Raw genomic sequence first — 13,899 nt, forward strand, 5'->3', positions numbered from 1 at the left:
GCTCTATTCACTACACCATGCTTTTACACACCCACCCACACAAACATATTATATATATAATATATATCTACACACACATATATATATAATACAAATGCACATACACATATAATATATATGCACATATATAATATATGTACATGTGTATGACATATATGTACATATATAATATATGTACATGTATAATGTATATGTGCATGTATAATATATATGCACGTATATCATATATACATGTATATCATGTATACACATATATGTGATATATGTGCATGTATAATATATATGTACACACATATAATATATGTACATGTATATGTGCATATATCATATATATGTACATATGTCATATATAGTGCATATGTCATATATATGTACATATATCATATGTGTACATATATCATATATGTGTACATATATATTGTATATAATTGTATATATGTGCATATATATATATATATATATATATATATATATATTTACTCACCCCCATCTCCCAGGTACCAACAGGGGCCTAAGCAGACCTGGGAGTCCGAGGACCTGGGTTCTAATACCAGCTCTATTACATGCCTGCTGTGTGACCTTGGACAAGTCACTTCACTTCTCTGGGCCTCAGTTACCTCATCTGTAAAAGGGGGATTCAATTCCTGTTCCCTCTCTTAACTTGGATCGCGAGCCCCGCGTGGGACAGGGACTGTTTCTGTCCTGATTATCTCATATCTTCCCCCGGAGCGTAGAACAGTGCTAGACACATAATAAGCGCTTAAGAAATACCACAGTCATTATTATTACCCGCATGCCCTCCCAAGGGAGGGAGTGTAGCCTAGTGGAAACAGCCCCGGGGCCGGGATTCAGGAGACCGGCATCCCAAATTCTAGCTCCTGCTGTGCCCCTGGACTGCCAAGTGGCCTTGGGCAAGTCACTCCACTATCAATCAATCGATCGTATTTATTGAGCGCTTACTGTGTGCAGAGCACTGGACTAAGCGCTTGGGAAGTCCAAGCTGGCAACATATAGAGACAGTCCCTACCCAACAGTGGGCTCACAGTCTAGAAGGGGGAGACAGAGAACAAAACCAAACATACTAACAAAATAAAATAAATAGAATTGATAGGTACAAGTAAAATAAATAAGTAAATAAATAGAGTAATAAATATGTACAAACATATATACATATATACAGGTGCTGTGGGGAAGGGAAGGAGGTACCACTACTCTGCCTCAGCTTCCCCAGAGAAGCAGCGTGTCTTAGGGGATAGAGCCGGGCCTGGGAATCAGAAGGACCTGACTTCTAATCCCGGCTCCACAATACAATAATAATAATAATGGCATTTATTAAGCGCTTACTATGTGCAAAGCACTGTTCTAAGCGCTGGGGAGGTTACAAGGTGATCAGGCTGTCCCACGGGGGGCTCACAGTCTTCATCCCCATTTTAGAGATGAGGTCACTAAGGCCCAGAGAAGTGAAGTGACTTCCCCAAAGACTTGCCTGTTCTAAACGCTGGGGAGGTTACAAGGTGATCAGGCTGTCCCACGGGGGGCTCACAGTCTTCATCCCCATTTTCCAGATGAGGTCACTGAGGCCCAGAGAAGTGAAGTGACTTCCCCAAAGACTTGCCTGTTCTAAACGCTGGGGAGGTTACAAGGTGATCAGGCTGTCCCACGGGGGGCTCACAGTCTTCATCCCCATTTTACAGATGAGGTAACTGAGGCACAGAGAATCAATCGCATGTATTGAGCGCTTACTGTGTGCAGAGCACTGGACTAAGCGCTTGGGAAGTACAAGTTGGCAACATAGAAGAAGTGAAGTGACTTGCCCAAACTCACCCAGCTGACAAGTGGCGGAGCCGGGATTTGAACCCATGACCTCTGACTCCAAAGCCCGGGCTCCTTCCTCCGAGCCACGCTCCTTCTCAGCTGTGCGCCTTTGGACGAGTCACTTGACTTCTCTGGGCCTCAGTTCCCTCATCTGTAAAATGGGGATTAAGAGTGGGAGCCCCACATGGGGCAGGGAATGTGTCCAACATGATTAATAATAACAATAATAATAATAATAATAATGGTATTTGTTAAGCACTTACTATGTGCCAGGCACTGTACTGAACACTGCGATGGATACAAGCAAATCGGGTTAGGTACAGCCCCTGCCCTCCGTGGGGCTCACAGTCTTAATCCCCATTTTCCAGGCGAGGTAACTGAGGCACAGAGAAGTGAAGTGACTTACCCAAGGTCACACAGCAGACAAATGACAGAGCCGGATTTAGAACTCATGACCTTCTGACTCTCAAGCCTGTGCTCTAGCCGCTGCTCAATCAATAAATAGATTGAATGACTGACTGACTAATCTGCAAAATGGGACTCAGGTGCCCCTTGTCCCTCCGTGAGGGTGAGCCCCGTGTTGGGCATTCAATCATTCAATCGTATTTATTGAGCGCTTACTATGTGCAGAACACCGTACTAAGCGCTTGGGAGAGTCCAATACAACAAAAAGCAGGAATTGTGGTATTCATTCAATCGCATTTATTGAGCGCTGACTGTGTGCAGAGCACTGTACTAAGCGCTTGGGAAGTACAAGTTCGTGGCTCAGTGGAAAGAACCCGGGCTTTGGAGTCAGAGGTCATGGGTTCAAATCCCGGCTCCGCCAACTGTCAGCTGTGTGACCTTGGGCAATCAATCGTATTTATTGATCAATCGTATTTATTGAGCGCTTACTATGTGCAGAGCACTGTACTAAGCGCTTGGGAAGTACAAATTGGCAACACATAGAGACAGTCCCTACCCAACAGTGGGCTCACAGTCTAAAAGGGGGAGACAGAGAACAGAACCAAACATACCAACAAAATAAAATAAATAGGAATTAGGGCAAGTCACTTCACTTCTCTGGGCCTCAGTTCCCTCATCTGTAAAATGGGGATTAAATCTGTGAGCCCCCCGGGGGACAACCTGATCACCTTGTCACCTCCCCAGCGCTTAGAACAGTGTTTTGCACATAGTAAGCGCTTAATAAATGCCATTATTATTATTATTATTACAAGTTTGGCACCATATAGAGACGGTCCCTACCCAAAAACGGGCGGTGATCTCCTATCTACCCCAGAGCCTGGCACACAGTAGGCGCTTAAAATAATAATAGTAACATTTGTTAAGTGCTTACTATGCACCAAGCACTGTTCTAAGAGCTGGAGTGGCCCGTGGGGCTCACAGTCTTCATCCCCATTTTCCAGATGAGGGAACTGAGGCCCAGAGAATAATAATAATAATAATAATAATAATAATAATAATAATAATAATAATAATAATAATAATAATGTTGGTGTTTGTTAAGCGCTTACTATGTGCCAAGCACTGTTCTAAGCACTCGGGGAGATACAAGGTGAGCAGGTTGTCCCACCTGGGGCTCACAGTCTTCATCCCCATTTTACAGATGAGGGAACTGAGGCTCAGAGAAGTGAAGTGACTTGCCCGAAGTCACTCAGCTGAAAATAATAATAAATAATAATAATGGCATTTATTAAGCGCTTACTACGTGCCAAGCACTGTTCTAAGCGCTGGGAAGGTTACAAGGTAATCAGGTTGTCCCACGGGGGGCTCACAGTCTTAATCCCCATTTTCCAGATGAGGGAACTGAGGCCCAGAGAAGTGAGGTGACTTGCCCAAAGTCACACAAGTGACTGGCAGAGCCGGGATTTGAACCCTCGACCTCTGACTCCAAAGCCCGGGCTCTTTCCACTGAGCCACTCTGACAAGCGGCGGAAGCGGGATTAGAACCCAGCTCCATCTGACAACCAGACCGCGGGGTCTTTGCCCCGAGCCACTCTTATTTCACCCCATCGTGGCTCGGTGGAAAGAGCCCGGGTTTAGGAGTCAGAGGTCCTGGGTTCTAATCCCGGCTCCGCCGCTTGTCATCTGTGTGACCTTGGGCAAATCACTTCACTTCTCTGGGCCTCAGTTCCCTCATCTGTAAAATGGGGATGAAGACTGTAAGCCCCAGGTGGGACAACCTGATCACCTTATGTCTCCCCCAGCGCTTAGAACAGTGCTTGGCACATAGTAAACGCTTAATACCAACGTTATTATTATTATTATTATTTCATTTTTATTATGGGTTATGATGGAGCAGCCGTCTCCTCTCACTGACCCACGGCCTGCGCAGGCCCAAAACTCCCACCCTCGCACTCAGACCCTCGACGCCCCTCACTCCTCCCCCAGCCTGGGCCACCCCACTCGTGGTTCTTCAGTAGTACTTACTGAGCGCTTACTGTGTGCGAAACACTGCGCTAAACGCTTGGGAGAGGACACTAGAACAATCACCAGACGCATTCCCTGCCCACCACGAGTTCACGGTCGACAGCTTCAGGGGAGTCACAGCTTGTGGTGGGCAAGGAATGGGTGTGTTGTTCTAGTGGCCTAAGCGTTCAGCACAGTGCTTGGCACTCAGTAAGTGCTCAATAAGTACGAATGAGAGGGGTGTACCCTTTTGGAGGGGGCGGAGAGAGAGGCAGAGATCTGAGGGGATTCCGGGTGTATTTGAGAGAGGTGGAGGGCCGTGGGTGCCCGTAATTGATGATGATGATGGCATTTATTAAGCGCTTACTATGTGCAAAGCACTGTTCTAAGCGCTGGGGAGGTTACCAGGTGATCAGGTTATCCCACGGGGGGCTCAAAGTCTTAATCCCCATTTTACAAATGAGGTAACTGAGGCACAGAGAAGTGAAGTGACTTGCCCAAAGTCACACAGCTGACAATTATTATTATTGTTAATAATAGTATTATTAAGAGAAGCAGCGTGGCTCAGTGGAAAGAGCCCGGGCTTGGGAGCCGGAGGTCATGGGTTCAAATCCCAGCTCCGCCGCTCGTCAGCTGCGTGACTTTGGGCAAGTCACTTCACTTCTCTGGGCCTCAGTTCCCTCATCTGTAAAATGGGGATTAAGATCGTGAGCCCCACGTGGGACAGCCTGATCACTTTGTATCCTCCCCAGCGCTTAGAACAGTGCTTTTCACATAGTAAGCGCTTAACAAATACCAAAATTATTATTATTATTATAATTATTCTCTGGGCCTCAGTTCCCTCATCTGTAAAATGGGGATGAAGACTGTGAGCCCCACGTGGGACAACCCGATCACCTGTATCCCCCCAGCGCTTAGAACAGTGCTTCGCACATAGTAGGCGTTTAACATCATTATTATTAGTAGTATTTGTTAAGCGCTACGTGTACTGTAGTACAGGGCTCTGCACACAGTAAGCGCTCAATAAATACGATTGATTGATTGATTGTAATCATTTTATGTGTGGATATGCCACACTTTATGATGGAATGGTTATGGCCCGTGGCGGTGCAACTGAATCATTGCGAGTGTTTTTATAAATGAATAATTGTAATTTTGACGGCCCGTATAGTAATTATGGTATTTGTTAAGCGCTTACTGGGAGCTCACCTCCTCCAGGAGGCCTTCCCAGACTGAGCCCCCTCCTTCCTCTCCCCCTCCTCCCCTTCCCCATCCCCCCCATCTTACCTCCTTCCCTTCCCCACAGCACCTGTATATATGTATATATGTTTGTACCTATTTATTACTCTATTTATTTTATTTGTACATATTTATTCTATTTATTTTGTTAATATGTTTTATTTTGTTGTCTGGCTCCCCCTTCTAGACTGTGAGCCCGCTGTTGGGTAGGGACCGTCTCTACATGTTGCCAACTTGTACTTCCCAAGCGCTTAGTCCAGTGCTCTGCACACAGTAAGCGCTCAATAAATACGATTGAATGAATGAATACATGAATATTATGTGCCAGGCACTTATTGCAGTTAATTGAAACCCTGGGGGTGAAAAGAATTCCCATCTTGCGTGCCTGCTGCCGTGTTAGTAGTCATCACTGGGTGTTTGTAGTTGTGTGAACGATTGTCATCGCTTGCCACCGTGTTAGTAGTCATCATTGGGTGTTTGTAGTTGTGTGAACGATTGTCATCACCTGCCACCGTGTTAGCAGTCATCATTGGGTGTTTGTAGTTGTGTGAGCGATTGTCATCGCCTGCCACCGTGTTAGCAGTCATCATTGGGTATTTGTAGTTGTGTGAGCGATTGTCATCGCCTGCCACCGTGTTAGCAGTCATCATTGAGTGTTTGTAGTTGTGTGAGCGATTGTCATCGCCTGCCACCGTGTTAGTAGTCATCATTGAGTGTTTGTAGTTGTGTGAACGATTGTCATCGCCTGCCACCGTGTTAGTAGTCATCACTGGGTGTTTGTAGTTGTGTGAGCGATTGTCATCGCCTGCCACCGTGTTAGTAGTCATCATTGGGTGTTTGTAGTTGTGTGAGCGATTGTCATCGCCTGCCACCGTGTTAGTAGTCATCATTGGGTGTTTGTAGTTGTGTGAACGATTGTCATCGCCTGCCACCGTGTTAGTAGTCATCATTAGGTGTTTGTAGTTGTGTGAACGATTGTCATCGTCTGCCTCCAGGGCTGTGCAAATAATCGGAAGCGGGTGTGCCTTTGGGGCGGGGCAAATCATCGCCCCTGGGTGTGTTGAAGGACGGGCCCTAGTGAATAAACGGGTTTGTGGATTCGGATGTGTACACGATTCTGTGCAAACAGTTGCCGCAGTGTGTTTGCCTCCCCCCCGCCCAGGGGTAGTGCTCCCATTGGCCCTGCGGATTGGACTGCGGAAGCAGCGTGGCTCAGTGGAAAGAGCCCGGGCTTTGGAGTCAGGGGTCATGGGTTCAAGTCCCGGCCCCGCCAATTGGCAGCTGGGTGACTTTGGGCAAGTCACTTCGCTTCTCCGGGCCTCATTCATTCATTCAATCGTATTTATTGAGCGATTACTGTGTGCAGAGCACTGTACTAAGCGCTTGGGAATACAAGTTGGCAACATAATAGTATAATAGTAATAATAAAACAGTAATAACTTCAATCGTATTTATTGAGCGATTACTGTGTGCAGAGCAGTGTACTAAGCGCTTGGGAATACAAGTTGGCAACATAATAGTAATATAATAATAGTAATAATAAAACAGTAATAACAATGATATTTTTCGTGTGCATATTTATTGAGCGCTTACTATGCCCCAGGCACTGTACTAAGCACTGGGGTGGATTTTGACACCTGCCTACTTGTTTTAATCATTCATTCATTCATTCATTCAATCGTATTTATTGAGCGCTTACTGTGTGCAGGGCACTGTACCAAGCGCTTGGGAAGTACACGTTGGCAACATAATAGTATAATAGTAATATAGTAATAGTAATAATAAAACAGTAATAACAATGACCTCAGTGACCTCATCTGGAAAATGGGGGTTAAGACTGTGAGCCCCCCCGTGGGACAACCTGATCACCTTGTAACCTCCCCAGTGCTTTGCACATAGTAAGCCCTTAACAAATGCCATCATTATTATTATTATTGTTAGGAGGGGGGCGGGTCTGCGCTTGTGTAGATGCCTCTAGTCGTGCGGGGCCGATCCGTGTTGGTTGTGTGTTCGTGTTTGGGGCTACACATGTCCGCTGTGTGACCTCGGGCAAGTCACTTCACTTCTCTGTGCCTGAGTTCCCTCATCTGTAAAATGGGGATTAATACTGTGAGCCCCAGATGGGACAACCTCATCTCTTTGTGTTCCCCCCAGCGCTTGGAACAGTGCTTTGCACATAGTAAGCGCTTAACAAATACCAACATTATTATTATTACAATTACGAGGTCGGCCGCGGTTGGGATTGGGAGCCGGTAATTGGGTTTCTGGCCCTGCTGAGAGCTCACCTCCTCCAGGAGGCCTTCCCAGACTGCGCCCCTTCCTTCCTCTCCCCCTCGTCCCCCTCTCCATCTCCCCCATCTTACCTCCTTCCCTTCCCCACGGCACCTGTATATACGCTTATACATATTTATTACTCTATTTATTTATTTGACTTGTACCTATCTATTCTATTTATTTTATTTTGTGAGTATGTTTGGTTTTGTTCTCTGTCTCCCCCTTTTAGACTGTGAGCCCACTGTTGAGTAGAGGCTGTCTCTAGATGTTGCCAATTTGTACTTCCCAAGCGCTTTTAGTACAGTGCTCTGCACATAGTAAGCCCTCAATAAGTACGATTGATGATGATGATGAGGGGCCTAGGAGGGCCCCTGGTTGGGGTGGGGGATGTGGGGTGTGCCCGCGGGCCTTGGGTCTCCCCCCACTCCTCGGCCAAGTCATCCTCAGGCCCAGGCCCCCCCCTGCCAACCCCTTGCCCCCCATTTCCCCTGTGGGCATCATCATCATCATCAATCGTATTTATTGAGCAATTACTATGTGCAGAGCACAGTACTAAGCGCTTGGGAAGTCCAAATTGGCAACATATAGAGACAGTCCCCACCCAACAGTGGGCTCACAGTCTAAAAGGGGGAGACAGAGAACAAAACCAAACATACTAACAGAATAAAATAAACAGGATAGATATGTACAAGTAAAATAGAGTAATAAATATGGACAAACATATATACAGGTGCTGTGGGGAAGGGAAGGAGATAAGATGGGGGGGATGGAGAGGAGGGCATGAGTCCCTGGCCCCCCCCCAGCGCCTCCTCCTCCCCCGAGACCGGCCCAACCCCCTCTGCCCAGGCCTCTGTGCCACGTTGGCAGCTGTGGCATGGGCTGCGGTGGGCCCTGGCACGGTGCCCACCCCCAGTTTATAAATAGGCCCGAGGCCGGCCGCTCCTCTCCCTCTCTCTCTCCCCCCTTCTCCCCTTCTCTCGCTATTTAGGCAGCCGAAGTGGGTGGGAGGGTGGCACCCTGCCCTCCCCTCCCTCGACCCACCGGGTGACGGCTTCCCCAGGGCGGGGGAAGAGTTGGGTGCAGCTGGCAAGGCCCGGAACACAAATATTTTCTTCTGGCTGCAAAACCCGCTGGCGAGACAGGGGTGGGGGCCGGGCTTCCCAACGCCCACGGGGCAGACGGACACCGGGACAGCCTTCTTCCCTTCCCCACAGCACCTGTATATATGTATATATGGTTGTACATATTTATTACTCTATTTATTTATTTATTTTACTTGTACATTTCTATCCTACTTATTTTATTTTGTTGGTATGTTTGGTTCTGTTCTCTGTCTCCCCCTTTTAGACTGTGAGCCCACTGTTGGGTAGGGACTGTCTCTATGTGATGCCAATTTGTACTTCCCAAGCGCTTAGTACAGTGCTCTGCACATAGTAAGCGCTCAATAAATACGATTGATTGATTGATTGATTGATTGACAGCCAGGGGGACACCAAACACTCACACAGACACACTCACGGTCCCCAACGCAACTACCCAAGAGATACCGCAAGACACCCAGAGATAATAATAATAGCATTTATTAAGCGCTTACTATGTGCAAAGCACCGTTCTAAGCGCTGGGGTAGGTACAAGGTAATCAAGTTGCCCCACGTGGGGCTCACAGACTTAATCCCCATTTTCCAGATGAGGGAACTGAGGCCCAGAGAAGCGAAGTGACTTGCCCAAAGTCACACAGCTGACAAGTGGCGGAGCCGGGGTTTGAACCCATGACCTCTGACTCCTAAACCCAAGCTCTTTCCACTGAGCCACGCTGCTTATAATAGCATTTATTAAGCACTTACTATGTGCAAAGCACCGTTCTAAGCGCTGGGGAGGTTACAAGCTGATCAGGTTGCCCCACCTGGGGCTCACAGTCTTCATCCCCATTTTACAGATGAGGCCACTGAGGCCCAGAGAAGTGACTCGCCCCAAGCCACACAGCTGACAATTGGCGGAGCCGGGATTTGAACCCCTGACCTCTGACTCCAAAGCCCAGGCTCTTTCCACTGTATATATGTTTGTACATATTTGTTACTCTATTTATTTTACTTGTACATATCTATTCTATTTTAGTTTGTTAGTATGTTTGGTTTTGTTCTCTGTCTCCCCCTTTTAGACTGTGAGCCCACAGTTGGGCAGGGACTGTCTCTATATGTTGCCAATTTGGACTTCCCAAGCGCTTAGTACAGTGCTCTGGCACACAGTAAGCGCTCAATAAATACGATTGATGATGATGATGATGATGATGAGCCACGAAGGGAGATGCTCAGCCTGGGCCCCTTCGTTGTCATAGAGAAGCAGCGTTGCCCTAGTGTTAAAAGCTTGGGAGTCAGAGGACCTGGGTTCTAATCCTGGCTCCGTCACTTGTCCCCACCGGGAGCTCACCTCCTCCAGGAGGCCTTCCCAGACTGACTGTGAGCCCACTGTTGGGTAGGGGCGGTCTCTATATGTTGCCAACTTGGACTTCCCAAGCGCTTAGTCCAGTGCTCTGCACACAGTAAGCGCTCAGTAAATACGATTGATTAATAATAATAATGATGGCATTTGTTAAGCGCTTACTATGTGCAAAGCACTGTTCTAATTGCTGGGGGGATACAATGTGATCAGGTTGTCCCACGTGGGGCTCACAGTCTTAATCCTCATTTTTACAGATGATTGATTGATTGATTGAGCCCTCCCCATCACTCCGACTCCCTCCCTCCTCTGCCCTCCCCCCTTCCCCTCCCCACAGCACTGGTGTGTATTTGTCCATATTTATTACTCTATTTTACTCATGATGTGCATAGATCTATAATTCTCTTTATATTGATGCCTATTTACTCGTTTTACTGTCCATCTCCCCCTATCAGGACCGTGAGCCCGTCGTTGGGTAGGGATTGGCCCTCTCTGTGACCTTTCCAAGCGCTTAGTCCAGTGCTCTGCACACAGTAAGCGCTCAACCAGTACGTTTGAATGAGTGAACTGGTCTGACGTGTGACCTTGGGTAAGTCACTTCTTTGGGCCTCAGTGACCTCCTCTGGAAAATGGGGATGAAGACTGTGAGCCCCACGGGGGACAACCTGATGACCTCGTCTCTATCGTGGTGCTTAGAAGAGCACTTGGCACGTAGTAAGCGCTTAACAAATACCGTTATTATTGTTATTACAGTGCCCTCTCCCAAGTGCTTAGTGTGCCTAGTAAGCGCTTCACAAATACCGTATTTATTATTCATTCATTCGATTGTATTTATTGAGCGCTTACTGTGTGCAGAGCACTGTACTACACTCATTCATCCATGCAATTGTATTTATTGAGCGCGTACACGCTTGGGAAGTACAAGTCGGCAACATATAGAGATGATTCCTACGCCTAGTAAGCACTTAACATTTATTTATTTGTTTATTTATTTTTATTTATGTTTATTTATTTATTATTATTTATTATTATTTTTATTTATTTATTTATTTATTTATTATTATTATTATTAGGGTGCTTTTGCACCCAGTAAGCGCTCAGTAAATAAGGCCGTGCTCAGAGACGCAGGCTCAGGCAGAGACGCGCACATTCATTCATTCGATCGTATTTATTGAGCGCTTCCCGCGTGCAGAGCACTGTACTAAGCGCTTGGGAAGTACAAGTCGGCAACATGTAGAGACAGTCCCTACCCAACAACGGGCTCACAGTCTAAGCGCTTTAGTCCAGCGCTCTGCACACAGTAAGAGAAGCAGCATGGCTCAGAAGAGCCCAGGCTTTGGAGTCAGAGGTCATGGGTTCAAATCCCGGCTCCTCCAACCGTCAGCTGTGTGACTTTGGGCAAGTCACTTCACTTCTCTGGGCCTCAGTTCCCTCATCTGGAAAATGGGGATTAGAACTGTGAGCCCCCCGTGGGACAACCTGATCACCTCGTAACCTCCCCAGCGCCTAGAACAGTGCTTTGCACATAGTAAGTGCTTAATAAATGCCATTAAAAAAATAAATGAATACGATCGTACGCTTAGTCCAGTGCTCTGCACACAGTAAGCGCTCAATAAATACGATTGAGTGAATGAATAGACACAGTGCATAGACACAAACACACACCCCCGTCGCCCACCTGACCCCCCATCGTCATCATCAATCGTATTTATTGAGCGCTCACTGTGTGCAGAGCACTGTACTAAGCGCTTGGGAAGTCCAAGTTGGCAACATATAGAGACAGTCCATCAATCAATCAATCAATCGTATTTATTGAGCGCTTACTATGTGCAGAGCACTGGACTAAGCGCTTGGGAAGTACAAATTGGCAACATATAGAGACAGTCCCTACCCAACAGTGGGCTCACGGTCTAAAAGACCCCCCCAGTCCCGGGAGAGGAGGGAGACGGGGTTGGGAGACTTCTTCTCCCACAGTCTTCTAGACTGTGAGCCCGCTGTTGGGTAGGGAGTGTCTCTATGTGTTGCCGACTTGGACTTCCCAAGCGCTCAGTACAGTGCTCTGCACACAGTAAGCGCTCAATAAATATGATTAGTGATTGATTGAGACCCTCAGACTGGCTGAGCGGAAGGAGGGAGGCCTGGCGGGCCAGGCCGGGCAGGAAGGGGCCCCGGCCATCACCGTCCTGGGCTTCTGTGCTGGAGGAGAGGAGGAAGGGGCAGGAAGGGCTCCAGCCGGTTCCCTCTTCCTGCCCCCGTGGGGGGTGGGGGGCCCGCTCAGGAAGCAGGATCCGCAACCGGAACCCAGGCGTCCCCCGCGCTTCCCTCCGGCCACCAGGCCCGACTCGGACAGCCAGGGGCAGAGAGGGCAAGGGCAGGGCCTAGGAGCAGCAACCTGGTGGCTCAAGCCACAGGGCTTCAGCTCCCTCTCTTCCATCATCATCATCATCAATCGTATTTATTGAGCGCTTACTGTGTGCAGAGCACCGGACTAAGCGCTTGGGAAGTCCAAGTTGGCAACATATAGAGACAGTCCCTACCCAACAGGGGGCTCACAGTCTAAAAGGGGGAGATAGAGAACGAAACCGAACATACTAACAAAATAAAATAAATAGAATAGATATGTACAAGTAAAATAAATAGAGTAATGAATATGTACAAACATATATACATATATACAGGTGTTGTGGGGAAGGGAAGGAGGTAAGATGGGGGGGATGGAGAGGGGGGGCGAGGGGGAGAGGAGGGAAGGGGCTCAGTCTGGGACTGAGAGCTCACCTCCTCCAGGAGGCCTTCCCACACTCAGCCCCCTCAATCAATCAATCAATCAATCGTATTTATTGAGCACTTACTGTGTGCAGAGCACTGGACTAAGCGCAAGCTGGAAACATATAGAGACAGTCCCTACCCAACAGTGGGCTCACAGCCTCCTGCCTCTCCCCCTCCACACCTCCTTCCCTTCCCCACAACACCTGTATATATGTATATATGTTTGTACATATTTATTACTCTATTTCTTTATTTGACTTGTACCTATCTATTCTGTTTATTTTATTTTGTTAATTTGTTTGGTTTTGTTCTCTGTCTCCCCCTTCTAGACTGTGAGCCCACTGTTGAGTAGGGACTGTCTCTATATGTTGCCAACTTGGACTTCCCAAGCGCTTAGTACAGTGCTCTGCACACAGTAAGTGCACAATAAATACGATTGATTGCTTGATTGATTTGTACATATTTATTACTCTATTTATTTCCTTATTTTACTTGTACAGATCTATTCTATTTATTTTATTTTGTTAATATGTTTGGTTTTGTTCTCTGTCTCCCCCTTCTAGACTGTGAGCCCACTGTTGGGTAGGGACCATCTCTATATGTTGACAACTTGGACCTCCCAAGCGCTTAGTACAGTGCTCTGCACACAGTAAGTGCTCAATAAATACGATTGATTGATTGATTGATTGATTGTTCTCTGTCTCCCCCTTCTAGACTGTGAGCCCACTGTTGGGTAGGGACCGTCTCTGTATGTTGCCAACTTGGACTTCCCAAGCGCTTAGTCCAGTGCTCTGCACACAGTAAGCGCTCAATAAATACGATTGATTGCTTGATTGATTTGTACGTATTTATTACTCTATTTATTTCTTTATTTTACTTGTACAGATCTATTCTATTTATTTTATTTTGTTAATATGTTTGGTTTTGTTCTCTGTCTCCCCCTTCTAGACTGTGAGCCCA

This window comes from Tachyglossus aculeatus, chromosome 26 (genome assembly GCF_015852505.1).
Source record: "Tachyglossus aculeatus isolate mTacAcu1 chromosome 26, mTacAcu1.pri, whole genome shotgun sequence".
Taxonomy (NCBI): Eukaryota; Metazoa; Chordata; class Mammalia; order Monotremata; family Tachyglossidae; genus Tachyglossus; species Tachyglossus aculeatus.